Consider the following 23,402-nt stretch of genomic DNA (forward strand, 5'->3'; position numbering starts at 1 on the left):
CTGCCAAACAGATATTCTGGCGATGCCAGATCATGTCGTGGTTTCATTAGTCAGTGTCAGATACACCTAGAGGTCAACTCTTCTCGCTTCTCTACGGAGAGGTCCAGAGTAGGCTTTATCATCTCCTTACTTCAGGACAAAGCCTTAGAATGGGCGACTCCCCTATGGGAGCGCTCTGATGTGGTTACTCTGAGACATCAAGACTTTCTTGATGCTCTTAAGGCGGTATTCATGGGTCCGCAGGTTACCCATGATACGGCCCTGAGACTGTTAGATCTATCTCAGGGTTCGTTATCCACTAGTTCTTATGCCATTGCTTTTAGAACTCTGGTGGCAGAACTAGATTGGCCAGAGAAGGTGTTGATTCCTATCTTCTGGAGAGGGTTGGCAGGCTATGTCAAGGATGCTCTTGCTACTCGTGAGGTCCCTGCTTCTCTGGAGGACTTGATCACAGTAGCAACGAGGATCGATGTACGCCATAAGGAACGTAGACTCGAGGTCTCTTCCTCACGCCATAAGCATCGGCCTATTCCAGTTGTTGAGGGTCCACTACCATCTTCCTCAGCATCTGAAACATCTCCCACTCCTATGGAGTTAGGTCATACGTTCTCCAGACTACGCAAGTCTGGTCCTCCTATATGTTACGTATGTCGTCAGGCTGGGCACTATGCCAACAAGTGTCCTAGTCGTCAGGGAAACTCCCTGGCCTAGTAACCATTAGAGGGGGGTTACTAGAGACGTCTTCTGCACCCTCTGAGTGTTGTATCCCAGGTCAGCTCTCGTTATCTGAGAATACATGGCCTATTATGGCTTTTGTGGATTCCGGAGCTGACGGGACTTTTGTGTCCTCAGGATTTGTAAAGGGACACAATATTCCCTCTATCATGTTAGAGGCGCCTATTCCTGTCCGTGTTGTTAATGGAACTATGTTGTCTGACTCCATTACATTGAGGACAGTTCCCTTGCACCTTTCCCTGTCTCAGGGTCACATAGAGGAGATTTCTTTTCTTGTTTTGCCTGAGGTTATAGACGACGTCCTTCTGGGTCTCCCATGGCTTCGGACTCATGCTCCTCACATTGACTGGGAGTCTGACAGCATTATTAGTTGGGGTTTGAAATGTCAGTCCCGATGTCTTCCCTTACCACCTAAGGTCATTGCGGTTGCATCTACTGATCTCTCTCCCATACCTACACCCTATCTGGATTTCGCTGACATGTTCTCCAAACAGGGTGCTGAGGTTCTTCCACCCCATAGGCCGTATGACTGTGCCATAGACCTTATCCCAGGTTCGGTTCCACCTAAAGGCAGGGTTTACCCCCTGTCGATACCTGAGTCGGAGGCCATGTCGACCTATATAAGAGAGAGTTTAGAGAAGGGGTTCATTCGTAAGTCTGTCTCTCCCGCGGGAGCTGGGTTTTTCTTTGTTCGGAAGAAAGAGGGTGATTTGCGTCCCTGCATAGATTACAGGGGTCTCAACGCAATCACAATAAAGAACAAATACCCATTACCTTTAATTTCGGAGCTCTTTGACAGACTGAGAGGAGCTCAAGTTTTTACGAAGTTGGATCTGCGGGGTGCGTATAACTTGGTACGAATTCGAAAGGGTGACGAATGGAAGACCGCTTTTAACACCCGAGACGGTCACTATGAATACCTCGTCATGCCTTTTGGGTTATGTAATGCACCCGCAGTATTTCAGGACTTCGTAAACGATGTGTTCAGGGATTTACTGTTATCCTCAGTAGTGGTGTATCTGGACGACATCCTGATTTTTTCTCCTGATCTGGAGACTCATCGTCAGGATGTCGTTCGTGTCCTTTCCCGTTTAAGGGAGCACTCATTGTTTGCTAAACTCGAGAAATGTGTATTCGAGCAGTCCTCATTGCCTTTTTTGGGTTACATTATCTCACAAGAGGGCCTGGCTATGGATCCTGCGAAGCTCTCTGCTGTCCTGCAATAGTCCGAACCTCATTCCTTGAAGGCGGTGCAACGCTTCTTAGGATTCATAAATTATTACAGGCAGTTCATACCCCATTTTTCTACTTTGGTGGCCCCTTTGGTGGCCTTGACTAAGAAAGGTGCTAATCCCAAAGCCTGGTCTACTGAGACATCTCAGGCTTTTGAGGCAGTAAAAAGACACTTTTCAACTGCACCCATTCTTCAAAGACCCGATGAGAGTAAGCGCTTCCTCTTAGAGGTTGATGCCTCTTCAGTGGGTGCTGGTGCGGTCTTGTATCAAAAGAACGGTGCAGGTAGAAAAAGGCCGTGTTTCTTCTTTGTGAAAACCTTTTCACCGGCAGAGAGAAACTATACCATTGGGGATAGGGAACTGCTCGCCTTGAGATTAGCCTTGGAGGAGTGGCGTTACTTGCTGGAAGGAGCGAAACATCCTTTCCAGGTCTATACAGACCATAAGAATCTGACGTACTTACAAACCGCTCAGCGTCTGAATCCTCGCCAAGCCCGCTGGTCCTTGTTTTTCTCCCGCTTTCACTTCTCCATCAACTATCTGTCTGGGAGTAAGAATAACAAGGCAGACGCCCTGTCTCGCTCTATGCTTTCTACCCAGGAAGAGATTGACGAACCTCGTCTTATCCTTCCCTCCAGGGTTTTTCATACGCTCTCCCCTGTGACGTTAGACCAAATCCCACCGGGCAAGACCTTTGTTCCGCCTGATCGACAGAATGATATACTGTCATGGGCCCACACCTCAAAGGTGGGTGGGCATTTTGGTATTAGGCGGACATGAGAGTTACTGGAGAGGTGGTATTGGTGGCCACACTTAGCCAGCCACGTCAAGAGATATGTCGGTTCCTGCTACTCGTGTGCTCGCAACCGTCCATTACGGCAGAGACCGGCTGGGCTCTTGCATCCTTTACCAGTGCCAGATAGACCATGGGAGGTGGTAGGCATGGACTTTGTGGGTGATCTTCCATGTTCACAGGGACATAGATTTGTGTGGGTCATTACGGACCATTTCTCCCGGATGGTTCATCTCGTACCGTTATCGAGAATCCCATCTTCCAGGGTACTAGCCAAACTATTCCTCAAGCATGTCTTTAGGCTTCACGGGATGCCAGATCGTATCATTTGTGATAGAGGCCCGCAATTTACTTCCCGTTTCTGGCGAGATCTTTGTAGCCTTCTGCAAATTGAGTTGAATCTCTCTTCGGCATACCATCCGGAGACCAATGGTTTGGTTGAACGTACCAATCAATCTATGATTATATACCTTCGACACTTTGTTGCTGAGAACCACGATAACTGGTCCTCCCTCCTACCCTGGGCAGAATTTGCCCTTAACAATTCGCTGGCTGAGGCCACTGGGCAGACACCGTTCGTACTCAATAATGGGCAACACCCTAGGGTACCGGTACCGTTTCCCGCTGCTGCACCTCCTCCTCTTGTGTCCGACTGGGCAACTAATGCCAGAGAGGTTTGGGATCGGACTCAAGAGTCGATCCAAGCAGCTAAGGACCGTATGAAGATGGTGTCCGATCGGTTTCGTCGCCCGGCTCCTGTCTTTTCTCCAGGGGACTTTGTGTGGCTCTCTGCAAAACACGTGAGACTTAGAGTGAGCTCTGTCAAATTTGCTCCTCGCTTCCTGGGTCCTTATGAGGTTCTTCGACAGGTAAATCCTGTAGTCTACCAATTGAAGTTACCCGTCCATCTTAGGATTCATGACAAATTCCATGTTTCACTGCTAAAGCCGGCAATTTTACCTCACGCTCGTGAAGTGCACTCTCCTGCCTCTGATTCCTCTCGCTCTAGCTATGAGGTACGAGCCATAGTTGGTTCTAAGATGGTTAGAGGGCGCAGGTTCTTCTTGATAGATTGGGAGGGTTACGGCCCGGAACATCGCTCTTGGGAGCCTGAGGAGGCTGTCCATGCTCCCGACTTAGTTGCCGATTACCTGCGTCGCCGGGAGGGGGGCCCTTGAGGGGGAGGTACTGTTACGGTTGCTGCGAGCACTGGAGACTATGTCCAGATTTCTTGCTACTGCACATGTGCGAGCGCTGGAGACTAAGTCCAGATTTCTTGCTACTGCACATGTGCGAGCGCTGGAGACTAAGTCCAGATTTCTTGCTACTGCACATGTGCGAGCGCCGGAGACTAAGTCCTATCTTGGAGCCATTGCACATGTGCGGGTGACATCATCGCTGACACGAGGTCACATGTCTCTGACACCTTCTATGCCGATTGGTCGCTGGTCATGTGCTTGTGATGCCTTGCTCGGTGATAGGCCAGCATGACGTCACTCCTGTCGTTCTAGCAGCGGATTCGCTCTGGTGTCCTCCATCTTGGATGAGGCACAGAGTCTATATAAGACCCTGACACACGCCGCATGGCGCTCAGTCCTCTTGGTTCATGCATAAGAGTAGACGCTCTGTGCGCGTTCCTCTAGGCATTCCTCTGTCTATGCTAGGTGAGCGCTACCGGCAGGGTAGCGTTCTTATACCTTACAGCTTCGGCTGCTGTTCGTATCCTTACCTCTTAGGGGAGCGGACATAGGCAGGTGCCTGAGGCACATGGTCTGGCTGGGCCTTGTGGTTCGACTCGTAGGTGGACGTTGCCGCTAGGGTAACGTTCCTTATACTGCGTCTGGCAGTTGTTCGTATCCTCGCACACTAGGGGAGCGAACAGAGGTAGGAGCTTTGTGCGGCTTACGCTGCTGTTCGTCTCTTTTGCACCATTAGAAGAGCGGACCTAGGCAGGTGCCATATCTAGTGGTTCGTGTCCTCGCACACTAGTGGAGCGAACGCAGGTAGGAGCTTTGTGCGGCTTACGCTGCTGTTCGTCTCTTTTGCACCACTAGAAGAGCGGACCTAGGTAGGTGCCATTTCGCACACATTGCCTTTGTCTCTGTGATTATTAACAGAGATCATTCCACACACCCTCCAAGTAAGGGAGGAATTGCTTTACTTACTTATTATATCCTTCTGTGAGTTAACAGAGGTATTGCACTCTGCCATAGTCTGCAGCAGAGTCTTTGCACGGTGGACCCTGACTGTCTGATACTCCTTTAAGTTATTATCAGACAGCCCCCCGTAACAACTCCATTGAACAAAGTCTGAGCTGCAATACGATGCACACAACTTGTGGACTGGTGCTGCTGTGGGTTTTTTTTGTTGTTTTTGTTTTTTTACATTTTTAAGGCAAAAAATATTTTTCTAATCATGTACAACCTTCATAATGAATCTTATGTCAAATTATACGAGAGCCATAGGAATTGGTGATGATTATAGGGATTCCTTTTGGCATGATCTCTCATACATAATGTGGGCAGAGACCCCATAATCCATTTAACAATCCTTAGATATCCATATCTTTTACTGTAACCAATTGCTTGGGCATACCTTCTGTGATTTAAAAAAAAAAAAAAAAAAGTTGTATATTTTATTAAATATTAATTGGAAAACCCTAAATAAACATATTTGGTACCCCAATTACTGTAACGACTTACAGTGTAAATGTATAGCACCACTAAAATGATTGGTCAACAGCTTAAAATAAGAATTGTCTATATTTCTTCAATGTTATTAAATAAATGCTTAAATATGTGTAACCCAAAATGGTGCCAACCTGCAGAACCTGTCCTTGGAAAAAAAGCACAAGATCTCATACAGCCATGTTGGAATAAAGAAAGAAAAAGTAATGGTCAACAGAATATAAGAAGTCAATTTAGTCCAGAAGGGATTATCTATTTCCCCAAAAAAAGACTTGGCAATAACATAAAAATAAATAAAATATAATTAAAAAAGACAAGTAAATGAGATCCCCTACTTACGCAATCATCTGTGCATAATTCTATGCATATTACCATTAGAATACTCCATTCTCCCTGTACTTCATCAGTACCAAGGATCATGAACATCAATCTAATCTCATCAGTTGTATTTTTTTCCCTTTCATTTATCTTTATATTATATTGGAGAGAAAATAACAAAACATTTGTGACATATTTGTAAACCTGAAAAGGAAGAATCCTTGTCCTGAAGATGAAAATAGATTTTGCATATTTTCTCTATGCATTCTTGCAGTCATAACTTTTTTATTTTTCTGCTTGATGTAGCTGCCCGAGGCTTGTTGCTATATATGTAGTAGTCATTGTAGAATAAAATGATTTGATTCACATGAATTTTTATTTTTATAAAAATGATGCTTTATGATTTGAGTATAAAGCGTCTCAGAACCCTGGTCAAGCGGCCACCTCGGTAGTTCTTTGCCGGCAGACTGGAGTCCTGTAAACCTTGGGATAAACTCATATATTCCATATTTAATGAGAAGATAGCAGAACGATTTTGCAATGTAAAGTAAAGACATCACCATAATAGCGTTATTACTCTGTTTACCGTATTTTTCGGACTATAAGACGCACCGGACCATAAGACGCACCCTGGTTTTAGAGGAGAAAAATAGGAAAATAAAATTTTAAGCAAAAAATGTGGTCATGACACACTATTATGGGGTGAGGATCTGCTGCTGACACTGTTATGGGGGTAATGTCCCCAAATTCTCTACTAAGGCACCGAATCCTGATGATCCTCCTGCCTTGTATATGATTCCCATCCTTGGATATATATGTCTCTCATCCTGGTATAGCCCCCATCCTGCTATATACTGCCATCCTGGTATAGCCCCCATCCTGCTACATAGCGCCATCCTGGTATATGCCCTCATCCTACTATATACCGCCATCCTGGTATATACCCCCATCCTGCTACATAGCGCCATCCTGGTATATGCCCTCATCCTGGTATATACTGCCACCCTAGTATATGCTCTCATCCTGCTATGTACCCCATCATGCTAAATACTGCCATCCTAGTATATACCCCCATCCTGCTATATACTGCCATCCTGGTATATAGCCCCATCCTGCTATATACCCCCATCATGGTACACGGCCTACATTATGCTATATACCCCAATTCTGCTATACACCCCCATCCTGCTATATACCCCCATCCTGCTATATACCCCCATCCTGCACATATACTCCCATCCTGCTATATGACCTGTGTGCCGCCCCCGTGCCAGATGCCGGGCTGCTCGGATCCGGATTCGCGGTGGCTGGAGGGGTCTTCGGTCCCGGGGGTCGTGTGGCCACTCAAATGAAGAGAGTATTTACAGGGGAGTGTGTTTAGAGTTCGTGACACCACCCATGGTGTGTGGTAATGTGGAGTACCACCGAGTACCACCGCTGCAGTTGGGAGTACCCGGGGGCGATGGAGTGGGGCAGCCAGGTGTTAGAACCCTCCACGGGTAGGGGGAATGCCCCGGGACTCGGTGATGGTGGTTGGGGAGTGCCGTTGGGTGCGAAGTGGTCACTTTCGCACTCACTAGGTCCATTAAGCTGACACCGACAACTGGATAAACCAAAGTTCTGTATACCGCTGCCGTTGAGGGGAGCTAGTTCAGGTCCCGTCCCAATGGTACTGCCTGGTGATCCGTGACCTTCCTCCAAGTTTACTTCTCTGTTGGTCCTGGTAGTATGGAACTAGTTGGGTCCCGCTCCCCACTATGGCTAAGTGTGGGAGCTTGCTCTCAGGGTTCACGCTTGGGATTCTCTGGACTGTTCTTGGGGAAAGTCCTATCCCCCTCGTTGCGCTAGTACCCTGATTTTGGAGCGGGTGGAGAGCTGATCTTGAAGGCTCTGTTCTCGTCATGTAAATTGTCAAGTTGCCTGAAGCTACTCCCTGACCTAGGGTCCACGTACCCCGTCGTGCTCTGGTCCCAGCCCAGTGATGGTGCAAGGCCGCTGGCTGTCCTCCTCGACAGTTCCGTGCCCCTTGCCACGATCCCCTGCGACCGGGGATCCAGCTCCTTCTAGGCCCAGACTACCGTCTGCCCCCTAGGTAACTACTTAGGAGCCCTGCTCCTGACCTCCTCTCTCCTTCACTTCCAAACTACTTCCTTCAACTGACTGACACTCCTGACCTCCCCTAACTAAACCCCCAAGTGGGCGACCCTATTCCACTCAGGCCGTCTACTGGTGTGTCTGGTGGGTGTGGTGCAGAGTGTACCCAGGACTTTAATTAGCTGATGTAGGCAACACCATGTAGTTGGGGATCCATAACCAAGAAGGAGTTGGATATTGCACGGAAAGGCAGATTGTACAATACCCTGTGATGACCTGATAGTCCAGGAGCGTCACACCTGCATCCTGTGGCACACAAAAAAATAAACGTTTATACTCCCCTTTCCTCACTCCAGCAGCATCGCTCGTCCTCCTGTCTGTGTCAGCAGCAGCGCCACTGACCTGTGTGGAGCCGGTCACCGATCCCTGCAGCATTGCGATCTCCTCCTGTCTGCCACCTGCTGATGTGTGTACAGAGTGGTGAGCACAGCGATGACGTCATCCCTGTGCGCACCGCTCTCCACACAGATCAGCGGGCCAGCAGACAGGAGGAGATCGCAATGCTGCATTCAACGGTGACGGGTGAGTATACTTATTCACTGCGCCCCGCGCTGATGATGATGCGCGGGGAGCAGTGAATACAGCCGCACATGATCACTCCAGGCTATAGTTGCCAAGGGTGATCACGCGGGCCGGCTGTTAATTATGCGCACATCCCCCGCCCATCATCCCGCCCACCTGTCAGCGCTGCCTTCAGTGCTGAGCGATGATGGGCAGGAGGATGGGCGTGCATATGAAATGAGCGGGCCCACGTAGTCATGGCAGGCGCTGCTACAGCCTGCGCATGCCACCGATGACCCTCTCCACCGCAGCACCCTCATTCCCCTCAGCCATGTCCTACATTCAGACTATAAGACGCACCCCCCCACTTTCCCCCAACATTTGGGGGGAAAAAAGTGCATCTTATAGTCTGAAAAATACGGTAAATTGATACCTTTGGTGATGAAATCCACTTTGGAAATAATGTGTCATATGAATTGTGATGTAATGTGTCACACTGTGCCACGAGGTCGGGTTTACCATGAAGGGGCATGACTAAGCGGCTACCTGGTCTTCATTAGACCACCTTTGATGGTGAGGTTAGGCTTGAGCTGCAGGTAGCCAACAGGCACCACTCTAGGGCAGTCCATGGTACAGCAGTAGCTGACCCCAAGGATCAGGGATGCGAGTATAGACTTGGAGTATCAGGCAAAATGGGTACAGAGATACAGACAGGACTGGCACTGGAATGGTGACAGGCACTGCAACAGAGAGTGGGTTCAGGATCACATGGTGGTTCAGGGACAATAGTTGTGCACAGGATCACAGGCTGTTTAAGGGTCACATAATGGGTTCAGGATCACACAGACTGGTTCAGGATCACAGGATAGGTTCAGGATCACAGGACAGGTTCAGGATCACAGGACAAGTTCAGGATCACAGGCAGATTCAGGGTCATGGAACGGGTACTGGAAAAGGGACAACAAACTAGTAAAACAAGGACTGGATATAAATGTTGCTCATGCAACTCCCTACAGGAGAGGGTGCCTTAAGTACCCAGTGCTTCACCGCCATAGGCTGACACTCTCACAGTGTGCACTGCCCCATTAAGAAGTGGGTAGCGCACATGGCCTAAACAGGTTGCCAGGAGATCTGCACAACTTACTCAGGCCATGGGAGCTGGGGACCGCAGCGGGAGCTGGCACACGTGGGGATGGGCCTGCAGGGGACTGTAGCAGTGAGCATGGAGGGAAACCATGCAGGGACACTGGCGTTACATAATGTAAAGTGTTGCATTGTTGTATGTGTTTTGCCTGACTATAGGGCAAGATATAGTTAACAGTTGGGACTAGCCCATAGTGGGTGGGGTTAGCATACAGGGAAAAGTATAGTTTCCTCTTAGAAGGACAAATGGGGCCCAGTTTGTGACAGAAACTGTGCTATGGTCTGCATGGTCATCTGGTCATCAAGGCTGCATGCAGTTGGTGACTTGTAACAAGAGAAAAGAGACCGGGACAAAGAGAGCATGCTCCTAAAGAACGGACTGAGACAAATAGTGATTTGCAGCGTTAGATTCAAGAACTGACCGGAGAATTAAATGCCCCAATAAGGAGGGTCTGGACAGAGTACACCTGGTTTACAGCTCCTTAAAGGTAACAGGCGTGAGTTCCCTAAGCATAAAAGAGCTTCAAGCTTGAGTCCGGCTATATTGGCAAACCCATTCCTCTACAAGGAGAAATAGATGCAGAACTGCAAGAAGACAGAATGACATCCATGAACTGTACTGTGGTGGTAGGTTAAGTTAAGCTGAATCAAGCAAATTCTGTAAGAACTGGAACAACCCAGGAAAAAGTGGAGATGTGTCTAATGGTGCTCTGTGTTACTGATACGCATGAGAAGTTGTGTACTCGCTAACTCATGTACATAGTTTTAATCAAAGGACTGTCTAATAAGCCTATGGTGTTTTTAAATAACTGGTGGTCTCGCTTCTTGAATGAGTAGACATGTGGTCCTGGCCAGCCGAAGCCATCGGCTCCATGCGACCTGCACTGGCATACCACCCTCAAGACACACGTCCACCTACCCAGCCAGGACCCCATTTATCTTGTAGTGTGTTGGGGTGTAAGAGAACTGCACCTCGCCCATGACTACAGCCCCATGCCATGTTACAACTGAACACCAATAATTTGCTCTAATTTGTAGTACTGTGTAAGCTGTGGGGAAAGCACACACAATAGGGTGACAGTAGGGTAAAACAATGAAGAAAGAAAAAAAAAAGGATATTGCTCACCTAAGGGATGTTAAGTTGTCCCTGTTAAATGTTTCAAATGCTGATGGCTAGGGAAGGCTCCCAAGTAAATAGTTAAAAAAAGATATAGAAACCACTGGTACAAATAGACTGCACTGATGGAAGATTTCTTGGTATAAGAAGATGCAATGAGGGTCTTTTATTAAGACAACGTGTTTCAATGTCATACCGACATCTTTATAGAGAAAAAAAACAAAACAACAGATAGGGTTTAACAGATATGTGGGAGAATTTAAAGGGTAGAATGGAACGAAGGCATGTGGATCGCCCATTTTGGGATAGATACAAAAATTCTAATTTGAAAAATGATATCAGACTAAAATAAATACATGGATGAAAGGACAGGCACTTAAATCAAGAGGGTGAAAAAATGGAATAAATATATGGATAGATAAAAGAAGAAGGAAAACAAAAAAGAAAAATCAGTTAAGGAAAAATGTGTATGGTGGATATGGGAATTGAAGCCAAAAAATAGAGCTGTTTGGAGAGAGAATAACAAATAGAGCAGGAGAGTATGGAACGAGAAGAAATAAAGCCTTTCCTCCAACCTCCTCTTTTCTTAATTACTCTTTTTCTATCTAAATCTTCTTCCATCTTCTTCCATGAGTGCAGCCTACTTGTATTACTGGTTTTTTTTTTATCTTTTTGGAACAGTTTGTTCTAGCAATGATACAAAGTATACAAGCCGTGAAGTGTCATAAGGAAAAAAAGAGAATTTTGTTTACTTACCGTAAATTCTTTTTCTTATAGTTCCGTCATGGGAGACCCAGACCATGGGTGTATAGCTACTGCCCCCGGAGGACACACAAAGTTACTACACTCAAAACGTGTAGCTCCTCCCTCCTAGCATATACACCCCCTGCTAGCCAGTTCTAGCCAGTTTAGTGCAAAAGCTGAAGGAGGACATCCACCCACAAGAAGAGAGAGTAAAATCCGGAAGAGCCGGAACCTCTGTCTACAACAATAACAGCCGGTGAAGACACACGGAACAAGAAACCTGCCAACAGGCAATAGGGAGGGTGCTGGGTCTCCCATGACGGAACTATAAGAAAAAGAATTTACGGTAAGTAAACAAAATTCTCTTTTTCTTTATCGTTCCTATGGGAGACCCAGACCATGGGACGTTCAAAAGCAGTCCATGGGTGGGAATAAACAGACAACTGAGAAGCAGGCAAACCTAACTTCACAAATGGGCGACAGACGCCGGAAAGATGCGTCTGCCCAAGCCCGCGTCTGCCAAAGCATGAGCATGCCTTGGGTAGTGCTTCGAAAAAGTATGCAGACTAATTCGAGCTGCAGTCTGACAGACCTACTGAGCCGTAACCTGGTGCCTGAAAGCCCAAAAAGGCGCCGACAGGTCTGATCAAATGTGCTCTGATCCCCGGCGGGGAAGGCACTTGAGTACACTTGTAGGTCTCCGAAATGGCCGACCTAAGCCAACGAACCAGGGTCGGCTTAGATGCCGAGAGACCGCAACGCTGACTAGCAGTCAGCACCAGAGAGAGGTGCACCGCCTAATAACGGCGGTGCGAGACACATAGATCCGGAGCGCCCGCACCAGATCCAGGATATGCAACGCTTCCTCAAGCGATGAACAGGAGCCGGACAAAAGGAAGGCAGGAAAATTGCCCCGGATAAGGTGGAAGCAGTAACCACCTTAGGGAAAAAAGTCCGGAGTCGGACGGAGACCACCTTGTCTTGATGCAAATACCAAAAAAAGGGGGTGACTCCGAGAGAGTGCAGCCAGAACTCTCTGGCGGGAAAATATAGCCACTAGAAAGACTACTTTCTGTGAAAGATGAAACAAAGAAACCTCCCCAAGAGGCGCAAAGGGAGGTTTCCGGGAACCGGGAGGACCGGATTAAGGTCCCAGGGCTCCATAGGCCGCCGGAAAGGCGGAATGATGTGAGATGCGCCCTTAAAGGAGCGCACCGGAGCCAGCCGGACGATACGCCGCTGGCACATACTGACAGAGCCGAGACCTGTCCCTTAATGAGGGATAGTCCTAGCTGTAGACCGGACTGTGGAAGGGACAGGAGGGTCGGCAAGGCCAAAAAGGTCAAAGGACACTTTGGAGCTCGAGTCATAGCGGAGATGACTTCAGGAAGGATACCAGAAGTCGCCAAGATCCGGGACTCAAGAGCTACGCCGTCAATCTGAGAATCCAGAATTCTGACGGAAAAAACGGACCTTTTGAGAAAAGGTCTGGACGGTCCGGAAGATGCCATGGCAACCCAACGGACAGAAGGAGCAGGTCAGAGTACCAAGCCTGCCTGGGTCAGTCTGGAGTATGAGAATGACCCGACGGCCCTCTTTACTGATCTTGCGCAGGACTCTGGACAAGAGGTAGAGGGTAAAATACGTAAAGAGACGAAGCTGGGGTCAAACATGAACCAGTGTGTCTACCGCAAAACCTGAGGATTGTGGACCACGGTTGGACAGCTGAAATAGTCTGCCTCGCAGTTTTCACATCTAGGATGTGGGCTGCGGATACGGTGGACTAGGAGTCCCTTGTCCACTGAAGAATGTTGAGCCGCCAAGATTGCCAGGCGGCTGAGTGTCCCGCCCTGGAAGCTGATGTAGGAAAAACGCTGTCACGTTGTCCGACTGGACTCGAATGTGCCTAGCCGCCAACAGATGGTGAAGGCTTAGAGAGCTAGAATACAGCTCTGATTTCCAGCACATTGATCCAGAGGGCTGATTCGGACAGAGTCCAAGCGCCCTGCGCTCCACGGTGGAGATATACTGCTCCCAAGGCGGATAGACTAGCATCCTGGTGAGGCTCACCCGGGACGGGGCCAGGAAGGAGCGCTCCTGAGACAGAGTGGCCGAAGCCACCACTGAAACGAGCGTCTGGTCAGTGGCGAAGCCACCACCCCGTGGGAGGAGGGAGTTCGCTTGTACAGCGGAAAACATCCAATCTCAGAGGACGCAGGAGAAACTGGGCAAGGAATCGCTTCCATTGATGCCACCGTCTGACCAGCACCTGTATATGGTGTCTGATAGAACGACGCCGACCGCCAGCGGAGGGACTACTGATCGACTAAGAGCAGCTTCACAAGTGCCGATAGAGACTCGAATTGCGTCCCTGAGAACCTCTGGTTCGAAGTCAGAGTGGACTTGGGCAGAAAGACAAGCCACCCGAATAGATTAGAGTGGCGAGAGTGAGCGAAGCACTCTGCTAAGAGTCAGCACTGGATGAAGCCCCGACAAGAAGGCCGTCCAGGGCAAAAGATCACTGCCAATCCCTAGGGGTGCAGGACCCTAATCACAGCTGCCCCAATGAGAATACTCGAGGGGCCGTGGCTAACCCCAAGGGAAGAGCCACGAATTGGACCACTCCGATTGTCAAAACGTAGTCAACGCTGGTGTGAAACTGCGATTGACCCCTGCAGATAGGCATCTCTGATGCCGATGGCTGCTAGGGAATCTCCTTGGGTTCTTGATTGATCCGGTGAAAAACACACGGAACAAGACCGAGACTCCATGTGAAAACGCCACACCTGACTATGCTTGAAAAGCTAAAGATCCAGGTCAGAAGGCACCGCCCTCTTCGGGGACTAGGAATAGATTTAAGCAAAAATCTCAGAACCGTTCCCAGTCGGGAACCGGTACAATTACTCCATTGGTCTGCAAGAAATGCCACGGCCTGTGAGAAGGCGGCGGCCTTGGAGCCGGGAGGAGTTGACAGAAAAAATCTGTTTGGCGGGTGGACAGAATTCCATCCTGTAGCCATGGGAGATATAATCCCGCCCCCACTGAACGGAGACGTGTTAGAACCATACGTCGCCAAGTGGAGAGAGCCTGCCACCGACCAAGGAGGTTGTTGGCGTGGCTAGATAGCTCAGAGGAAGCTGGCTCAGTGGCAGCATCTCCTGCGGTCTTCTGAAGACGCAGCTTCGAGCCATTTGGTTCTATGAACCTAGGCCGAGCTAGAGGACGATCAGATGGAGGAACGGAAACCACCGAAACCTCAACTGATTCCTGCCCTGGACAGGTTCCCTGGTTTAGGATTGTGGCGAGGAAGCACACTCCCCGCCAAGAGCTTCCTTAATTTCACCCAGCTTGGTTCCGGGGAAACTGGGCCCACCAAGGGGGAGCCCAGCCAGGAACCTCCATAGAGGCATCTGCCTTCCAATTTCGAAGCCACAGGAGCCTGCGGATAGCGAGGAAGGTAGCCCAGACCACCGCCGTGCGGCGTCTAGCATGGCAGACTTGGCAGAGGATGAAAAGACTGAAGTCTGGAGTTCAGGCAACCGTTTTGGGCATAGAGTCCCTGTGAGAGAATGCATCTCCTCCAGAGAAGCAGAGAAGTTACAAAAAACCGCACTGCTGTAAGCTGAGGAGAACAAGCTCCTGCCGTTCCCATACCGACTTGGCCCAAAGGACAACCGGGCGGACCGCAGAACCTTAAGTGAGGAGCCATCAGCCACTGACATAACGGTCCGGGCTGAGCCACCTGAAGTGAATGAGCCCACTTCTTGACCACCATGGGTGGACAGGGGAAACACAGTCCTCAGAAACACGCTTCATCTCAGAGCGGAGTGAGGTCCAGTACAAAATTAATGTACGGTAGAATCCTATAGAGGTGCCGTCAGCCACTGATACAACTAACCGGGCAGTCTAGACCGGAGTGGCTACCCTCTCTGAAGGGAGGGGGAGACAGGCAGCAGAACCCCGCTGTGGGGTCTGCAGGATAGGCTGTGGGCTTGGACGCAGCGGCCTGAAAACTGGAGTGGTTAAGTAACACACTCCTTGACCTGCTAAAGGTAAACTGTGCCTTTCTGCCAGCGGGGAATACTCCCCTGATCAGGCGGACACAAGAATAATGGACGCAAGCCAATCATTCGCATCTGCGTCACCTACGGACGGATCAATGTACATAAAGTAGCGTCCGTGTCCGCGGTAGAGACATCTTCCTCGTCCGGTGAATCAGCTCGTAATCGGAGCTGCGGGACGGGGAGGACAGGGGACCCTGCGTCTCCCTGTCAGGAGAACGGGGTCTGAGCCCAGAAGGAGAGTCCCTTGTGAGCTTGGCCGAGCGAGCAGAAAACGCCCTGAGAGGGGAACTGCATGCTCAGCAGATGCCGGGACAGCCGACCCCTGGAAATAGGAATCCTATGGGGGTCAGCCACCAAAACCGGAGCAGCTGGAGGGACCATTAATGAGCCCCCATGCTGAGGGGCCACAGTGGTTAGGAGCTCGGTATAGCCGTACGAGACTACCTGCAGTGGATAATAAAGAAACAGCCTGCAGCCTCGCTCTGTGAGACATGCTGCAGAGGTGGGGGCTCTGTCCAGCATGGGTAGAATACCCAAGACAGGGGTTCAGCCTGGGGGGACTCCCACCTAAGAACCATTACAGTGTGCCGGTTCAGGCAATATGAGGTTACATGCAGCACATGTAGAACCTTGTAGCTTAGCTGCTAGAGTGAGACATGCTGCTGAGGGGGAGATTCTATGATAAAGAATTAACTCCTTCAGCATGCCTGAGAGTGTCATGCTGCTGAGGAGGAGATTCTATGATAAAGAATTAACTCCTTCAGAATGCCTGAGAGTGTATAAAAAGTGCACAACCAGGGGTTGTGACTTATCAGGCCATATTATGAGTGCCCTCCGGATTCCAAGCCTGGACCCTCAGCCAGTATTCCCTCCCTGTGCTGCAGGGCAGCCAGCGCCGACCAGTGTACTAAGACGCTGGAAAATGGCGCCAGAGTGAGGGGGGGAGGCGGGGGTTAACCCAGGAGCGGGAATCGGAGGGCGAAGGAGATGTACAGGGGAGGGAATCATCACCTCAAAACGGAGCGTCCTCCCCTGTGCAGAGCGGCCGGCGGGCGGCTCTGCAGCGTCCCCCTGCATGCCTGACATGCAGGGGAACGAAACGAAACTAGGCCGCGGCTGAAGCCGGGGCCTAAAGTTATGCATGCGGCCGAAAATCAGGCCTCATCGGCGCGGTTCTCAGTAAAAACTGTGGAACCGGCCGGAAACACAGTAAACAAAGCAGCATTATTCAGCAATCACTGTCCCCCCCAATAAAAGTGCCCCACATGCAGAAAGACCCTCTGAATAAACGTCTCTGTACTTAGCTTTGAGACGCAGGGTCCAGTCCCTGTGGGGTGGGGGTCAGTGCTCCGTCCAGCAGGGTCCTGCACAAGGGCTGCGGATGGAGGCCGGTCTCCTGCAAGGCAGTGAGAACCGTGTTGGCTCCCACTTCAAATCAGAGCCCCTAAGGGATGTTGAAGGAGCGCGGCATGAAGGGCTCCTGCCCTGAAGTCAACCTTAACAGCACTGCCGCCAGGGGAGTGTGAAGGGACATGCCGGGGGTCCAGTGGACCCGCTTTTCTTCCAAATCTTTGTAAAAAATGAAAAATCAAAAAGGGATGCATGTGTGTGTGTGGATCCTCCTGACACAAAGCAAGAAACTGGCTAGAACTGGCTAGCAGGGGGTGTATATGCTAGGAGGGAGGAGCTACACGTTTTGAGTGTAGTAACTTTGTGTGTCCTCCGGGGGCAGTAGCTATACACCCATGGTCTGGGTCTCCCATAGGAACGATAAAGAAAGTGTCTTAAAGTGTCTGGCAAGTTTCACAAAATGTATAATATATTGTGATAAATTTGATTTAGTTGCTTCGTGTTTAGTGTGCTATTTTACTCGAAGACTAATAATAAAAAAAAAGTTGCCCCATAGTGTGTAGAGTGCAGGAAACTGATGTCAGTTCCATGAAGTTCACGAGATGAGGAAAGACTGCAGACCAACTTCAGGAGGTTGGTGTTTTTTATGGAGCAAAGCCTGCTTTACACCTTACGATCCAGCATACGATATCGTATGCGATCGTAACCGCCCCCATCGTATGTGCGGCACGTTCAATTTGTTGAATGTGCCGCACATACGAGTAACCCCCCCGTCACACGTACTTACCCGTCCATACGACCTTGATGTGGGCGGCGAACGTCCACTTCCTGGAGTGGGAGGGACGTTCGGCGTCACAGCGACGTCACGTGGCAGCCGGCCAATAGAAGTAGAGGGGCGGAGCTGAGCGGGACGTAAACATACCGCCAACCTTCTTCCTTCAGCATTACCGGCCGGGAGCCGCGTAACACAGGTAAGATCTGTTCATCATTCCCGGGGTGTCACACACTGCGATGTGTGCTACCCCGGGTACGATGAACAATCTGACGTTCAATTCATGAGGAATGAACGACGTGCGTGCGATGAACGCTTTACCAATCAATCGCAATCGCACGTAGCTGTTACACACTGCAATGTACCTTACAATGCCGGATGTGTGTCACTTACGACGTGACCCCGCCGACACATTGTAAGATACGTTGCAGCGTGTAAAGCGGGCTTTACTCTTTAAATGTTTCTGTTATGCTCCAAATTGATTTCTCCTATGTACATTGTGTCATCCGGATCTAGAAACGTTACTTCCCTTATTACTGCTGACTGGCTTTGCAAGGTGACAACTTTACTGAGCATATAGATTCTTTTAAAAAGTGGTGGTCACTACTCATTGGGAGGCATAACTTTGTAATTCTTTAACAAATGGGGTAGATTTGGTTCTGAGCGCTCTAGCAGGAGTGTTCGTTGCCTTCTCACTGGATTTTCTCCATACCAGCTTCTCACACCTCACACCGCCAACTAATCCCCAATTCAATTGTCAGCAGTTAAGGGTGCTTTACACGCTGTGACATTGCTAGCGATAGCTAGCGATGTCGTTCGTGCAACATTTTGTGATCGCTGCCGTAGTGAACATTATCGCTACGGCAGTGTCACACGCACATACCTTCTCAGCGACGTCGCTGTGACCGCCGAACAATCCCTCCTTCAAGGGGGAGGTGCGTTTTGGCCGCCCAATAGCAGAGGAGGGGCGGAGATGAGCAGCTGGAACATGCTGCCCACTTCCTTCCTTCCTCTTTGCCGATGGACGCAGGTAAGGAGATGTTCGTCGTTCCTGCGGTGTCACACACAGCGATGTGTCCTGCCGCAGGAACGACGAACCACCCAACAGCAACGATATTATGAAAAGGAGCGACGTGTCAACGATCAACGATTTTTGACGTGTTTGCGATCGTTGATCGTCGCTCCTTGGTGTCACACGCTGCGATGTTGCTAACAGCGCCGGATGTGCGTCACTAACGACGTGACCCCGACGATACATCGTTAGCGATCTCGCAGCGTGTAAAGCATCCTTTAGTGTTGAGAGAGTAGATAATTATTAGTACTTGCTATGCTGTTAGCGAGTACTGCCTGCTACGTGAATATTCGTTACGAGTAGCGAGTGCAGTGTAAGTCAAAGAGAAATACACGCTAAGTAGCGAGTAACCTGAAAATTGCACTTTTCATGAGAGTAGCAAATAGTACGGCTTTTGGGTTACTCGCTACTTAGCGAATATTTGCCATTGACTTACATTCTGTCCGCTACTCGTAACGAATATGCGAGTAGCGGACAGTGCTTGCTAACAGCATAGCGAGTACGAATAGTCAACTACTCGCTCATAACTATCATCAGTATATACAATAGTACTGGCTTTTATGGAACAGAAAATGGCATTAACAACATTGGAAAATGTTCATATAAATTAAATGGTTCTCTTGTAACATTAATGGAAACATGATAATAATTTGAGCTTTGAGTAATGTGATAGAAGCTGCTATATAATAAGAATATTGTGTACCGGTTATACAAATACCTTATTTGTAAAGTAAATGTTTTGTAAAAATATAGACTCAGTCCGTCGGGATTATATGGAGACGTCAGATTACTGGGGTTTGTCGTGTCCTCTTAAAATGCCAAGGATTAAGCCTTTTAACTAGAACAAGGGAACAGAAGCGTGTCTCTGATACAATGCTTTTCCTGGAATTAATTTAGCATCCTTGCTCTAATGATGCGCCTTATTACTCTTACTACAGATATGCCATTACCAGCCTCTTAATGCTATAGGGTAAAGAAACATGATGCCAGGAACTGCATTAGTATTAATACCTGAGAATGCTTCTTCTCTTTCATGCTGTATGCCATACACATTTTATGTAAGGCACTGCGGGTTATATTGGCTTTACAGATGCAAAGTCGTCTCTCTGATCATTTTCATAGCATTGTATTCTATTAGTGATCTGCTAGACTGAAAAAAGTGGAAAAAATAGTGCTAGTCTCATTCTGTCACATTCATCTTTGGTAATTAAACGGAATATGTCACCTGGTTTTTGCCTCCCGAGTATAATGTAGAGACAGAAACCCTGATTCCAGCAGCAATGTGTCACTTACTGGGCTGTTTAATATGGTTTTGATAAAATGGTTTTATCAGCAGGAGATTGTTATTACAGGACTAGTAAACCTGCTGTCAGGTAGTCAAGCATAATCATGAGATGAATAACCACGCACCCACCACTGATTGGCAACTTACTGTCTATGTAGAGAGATGTAAATCAGTGGTGTGGGCGGGGTTATACAGAGCTCAACATTCAGAGAACTGCTAGATCTGCAGCACATAAAACTGTGATTTTATAAAAATAATAGCAAACAGCCAAGTAAATGACACATGGCTGGAATCAGATTATCTTCCCCTATATTATGCTGCTCTCAGATGGGAGAGCAGAAACCTGGTGACAGATTCCTTTAAAGAATAGACTACAATATGCATCTAAGGGTCTTCTATTGACAACTTTTTGTCTATTAACTTTTTTAATGATTATGGCTATTATTCACACTTCACATGCTAGTGATGAGCGAGCACTGCCATGCTCGGTAGTAGTGATGAGTGAGCACTGCCATGCTTGGGAGGCCATTATTCCCACTTCACATGCTAGTGATGAGTAAGCACTGCCATGCTCGGGAGTACTGATGATCGAGCACTGCCATGCTCGGTAGTAATGATGAGCGAGCACTGCCATGCTCGGTAGTAGTGATGAGCGAGCACTGCCATGCTCGGTAGTAGTGATGAGCGAGTACTGCCATGCTCGGTAGTAGTGATGAGCGAGCACTGCCATGCTCGGTAGTAGTGATGGGCGAGCACTGCCATGCTCGGTAGTAGTAATGAGTGAGCACTGCCATGCTTGGGAGGCCATTATTCACACTTCACATGCTAGTGATGAGTAAGCACTGCCATGCTCGGGAGTACTGATGATTGAGCACTGCAATGCTCGGTAGTAGTGATGAGCGAGCACTGCCATGCTCGGTAGTAGTGATGAGCGAGTACAGCCATGCTCAGATACTCGGAACTTGTTAACAGTAGTTGGATGCTCGGATAGGCATGACTAGGCCACCTGAGTATAATGAAGTCAATGAAGGACTTGAACATTTTTCTGGGAACTCTTCCAGAAAAATGCTTGAGTCCCCTATTGACTTCCATTACATATTGGGGTTCTTGAATCGCACCCATCCAAGCATCCAACTGCCCACAACGAGGACCGAGCTCCCGAGCATGGTAGTGCTCACTTATTACTTATAGTTAGCCATGTCCAGAAGCTGCTTTTGATTGTTAAGTGATTGTCAATCACCGGGAAATGAGTGTTTCTGATTCAGTCCATCTACACAAGCTGGGAAACGTAAACGCTCTTTTGTTGGGCACAATGATTTCTTTAAGCTGGCTTTAACACTTTCCTGACTAGTGGTTTTTCAGTATTGTGCTTTTGCTTCCCCCTGTTCCAAGAGTTTTGTTTAATTTTTCCAGCAACATCTGGGGCTTTTTTTGTGGAGGACACTGTTCCTTTTAACATACAATGTACTTGAGAATGGAAAATTAAAAATCCAAGTGCAGTGAAATGGCAAAAAAAAATGCCTGTCTTTTTTTGGAGAGGGGCGGAAGAGGGGGGTTTTCACAGAGTTCATTGTACGATAAAAATGAACTGGCTACATGATTTTCCAGGTCTGTATAATTACAAAAAAGCTTTTATATGGATTTTGGTCACCCTCATTCGTCTCTATGTCATCAGGTCCTGGCCTGTGATGTCAAGCAGCAGCATACGGTCTGCAGTGGCATATCACTATGGTAATAACACCCACTCCCAGCCAAAATCCCCCTCTCCGCTGTTTGTAGGATGGTGAGGGGCACAGATTCAGCCTTCTATCAATCAGCTTCTTTTTTTTGCACTGAGATCCAATTTTTATTTATTGATACCCTTTTAGAGTACATAATTTTGATAGCATTTTATTGCATTTTTAAGTGATTCAAGTAAAAAAAAAAACAAGAGTTTTTGAGACCCTCCCCACCCCCCTGTTTTTTGTTGGTTACACTATTTAATCAATTTTACATTTTGATAGATCAGGCTTCTCCAATTATTTATTTTTAAGCCCCATTATGGGGCCGGAGCCTGCCTTTTTTTATTTAGTGATACTGCACTATTGCAGTTCATAGTCAAAATAATGTCCTTTTAGGAAGCCTAGCCTCAGGATGGGATTCATAGTAAGAAAAGATGGCAGCCATGAAGGCTTTCAGCACACCCTCAGCTACTATGACAACCCATAGGTGCCCCGTAATCACTTTGCTGGAAGGACAATCAAGATATCGAACACAGCATGAATCACTCCACTTATGTGCCGCCATCTGTGATTGACAGCTGCATTTAAATTGTTTAACTACAGCGATTAATGCAAGTGCTCGTTGCTATTGGTACAAGAAGATGCTGATTACGTATCAGAGGCGGCACCTCTCTGATATGGTGCGGGCTCAGCTCCTGAGCCTGTTCCATATATTACAAAGTATATCAAAAAGACTGACCTGCACGTCCAACAGGTGTGATCAGGTGTTAGCTGAAAACACGTTATAACTACAAGACATAGCACACAGCTGCACACTAAAATGCAAAAATGAATAAGGGAACTCTGGTATTACATCACCGCCACAGGAATATTTGGATAAAAAAAACATAAAACAGATACTTAGCTTATGTATTGGCCAATGCATGTGAGCCACCACGGCAAGGTAATTTCTGTATACCGGGAACCTAACTTGAAATGCCACCATCTCGGTTAAAATATACCTTGCTGTGGTGACCGGGCTCACATGCATTGGCCAATACATAAGCTAAATATATATTTTTTCAAATATTCCTGTGGCAGTGGTGCAATACCAGATTTCCCTTATTCATTGTTAGCATTTCAGTGTGCAGCTGTATATGTTTTGTAGTTATAATGTGTGTTCACCTAGCACTTGATCACACCTATGGGATGTGCGGGTCAGTCTTTTGGATATATTTGTAGTGCGTTTATTTCAGATTGAGCACTCTGCCCTGTAACCAGGCTGTGTTCATTCCCCTTTATAGCAGGAGTCTAGCTCCCCAGACATGGAGATTTTTAACCTAGATAATGGCATTTCAAGTTAGGTTTTTAGTCTAGCAGCCCAGGCATGTGGGTTTTTAACCCAGATAGTGGAATTACAGGTTAGATTCCCGGTATACAGAGATATACCTTACTGTGGTGACTGGGCTCACATGCATTGGCCAATACATTAGCTAAATATCTCTTTCCTGTGACGTTGGTGACATACCAGAGTTCCCTTATTCATTGTTAGCATTTTAGTGTGCAGCTGTATATGTTTTGTAGTTATAATGTGTTTTCAGCTAGCACCTGTTCACATCTGTTCCATATACCGGCACCCAGGATAGTTATTGGCAGAAGACTGCCCCTTGTGAATAGGTGATGTACTGCTGATAATATGACACTGTTGGCACAAAGTAAATGCTGGTTATGT

The sequence above is a fragment of the Anomaloglossus baeobatrachus genome, chromosome 5 (genome assembly GCF_048569485.1).
Source record: "Anomaloglossus baeobatrachus isolate aAnoBae1 chromosome 5, aAnoBae1.hap1, whole genome shotgun sequence".
NCBI classification, from domain to species: Eukaryota; Metazoa; Chordata; class Amphibia; order Anura; family Aromobatidae; genus Anomaloglossus; species Anomaloglossus baeobatrachus.